General features: G+C 45.3%; 1 protein-coding gene across 1 annotated transcript in view; it reads right to left on the bottom strand.

Moving 5' to 3' along the window:
* PHYH (phytanoyl-CoA 2-hydroxylase) overlaps positions 1 to 1,880 on the bottom strand; it is a 19,631-nt gene that overhangs the window by 8,141 nt on the left and 9,610 nt on the right. The window lies entirely within an intron of this gene.

The following is a 1,880-nucleotide window of genomic DNA, read 5'->3' as shown; positions in this document are numbered from 1 at the left end:
CCAGGGAGGAAATGGGACCCAAGCTAAGCCTATCTGACCTCCCACTGCGGCCACTCTGAATCTGAGCAGAGAATGGAAGAGATCAGACAGTCAGTGTTAACTGCCCATGCCAGGTGACCCCGCCGACCCCCCCACTCTTCCCACAGAGTGATGACGCCCACTTCTGCCCCCCAGGGCTAGCCAAACTTCCACGAAGTAAGCATGATGCAAACTCTCCCTTTTGCTTGCAATAAACCTTCCCTCAACCTCATCTTAAGTGACAAATCTCACAATTTCAGATTTTATATCAGAATCTAGACTCAAATTTTTTCTCTTAGCATTGATCATTAGTGCAGGAATTCTAACGGAGACAGACGTCCTTAAAGCTTTACTCTTTACTTCCTACAGAACCACATTCATCCTTCCTGTGTTAGTACCTGGTGCTTTTCCTATTCTGACCGTCGTTATGGGGTTTCAAGACTTTATTGCTTTATACCTAAAACACTAAGTCTCCTCTCCAGTTTCTCTGCCTCTGGACTCCTACACCTCCATTATATCCTGTGCCACACCCCAAGGTTATCATTCTTGAACCAGTTTGACCTTATCACCGTAGCTCAAAAGCACTTAATAGTCCTCCAGCATCAACAGCCACACAATGGAATACTGTTCGGTCTTCCTCAGAGCCCCTGCTGGTCTCTCCAGCTGGAAGGAGATGATTCCTCCCTCTTCTTTGGCCCCAGAGCCATAAATCAGTGTGTAAGACTTCCTCAGCGCCTGGCATGCACATCTGGTCTTGCAGTGTTTATGTCTCATGCCTGTAGTTAGGCTTTATGATCTCCAATCCAAAGTTCCCCACATTGGTTAGCTTACAATCCCTTGTTGAAAATGCAAAAATGATTTTATCTGACATCCTTGATTTTCCCTGATCCTAGTTCCAAATCCGAGAACAACAATTTGCTATGAAAGCAAGTGCCATCTCATCGGTAAAGCTCGTTATTTACACTGGTGTGAAATCAAGATTCTGATTGAGACTCAGCTCTTAGGCAGACGTACCTCCCACTGGGGATAGTCGTGCAGCTTCAGGGTGCCTTTGTGTGTGCCTGGGAGCACAACCAGACAGCCATTGTTCCGATCGACGTGCTCCATGGCCGTCCAAGCACAAACAATGTCATTGCTGGGCCTGAACGGGAAATAGTGCAAATCCTGGTGCAGAGGATGACGGGATGTCTTCTCGCCTGAAATGGAACCTGCTTTTAAAGGACGCTCAAGTCTCAGAATTCTCCTCCTCTGCCTGAAAAATCAGAATAGTGACCTATTCCTACTAAAACCAAACTAAACAAATGAAACAACACTCTAGAAAATCAGCCTCGGATTGAAGTATCAGATCAACATGGTGACTCCAGATCCTATACTTTCTTCTGGGTTTCTGGTGGCCGAGTACTTATATACACTATTTTCCAGCAAGTCATAAATATGTCATTATCTCTATTGTGCTTTATTCTTTTCTAACTCTGGTTTGGGCACAGAGCCTAGTGTTCCAAAAACACGTTTGATTAATTACACTAAAGACAGTAGTCAAATTTGAGGTCCCCTCGTAATCTTCTGAGTGGCTATTGCAAAAAAATATTAATTAACTGCTTAAATAGATAAAAGGCCTCTAAGAGGTTTTCCCACAAAACTAGAAACATTTGGCGTACAGTCACTGTGTGAAATCAGAGATACAACGACCACATTTACGTTTTTCCCTGGTTTCGCTCCCTGAATTTGATTCCCCAGGCCACCCGACCTCTCCGGGCAAGACACGCAGGCAGAGAAGGACTTGGCATTGTTAATCTGCTGGCCGGGCACATAAACCTCTCCCGGCCATTGGGAGGAAGAAAAGGTGAAAATGCCTCTGCTGG

Source organism: Pteropus vampyrus, unplaced genomic scaffold, assembly GCF_000151845.1.
Source record: "Pteropus vampyrus isolate Shadow unplaced genomic scaffold, Pvam_2.0 Scaffold49, whole genome shotgun sequence".
NCBI classification, from domain to species: domain Eukaryota; kingdom Metazoa; phylum Chordata; class Mammalia; order Chiroptera; family Pteropodidae; genus Pteropus; species Pteropus vampyrus.
The sequence above is the reverse complement of the archived record's forward strand: the minus strand, read 5'-3'. Positions and strand labels throughout refer to the sequence as shown.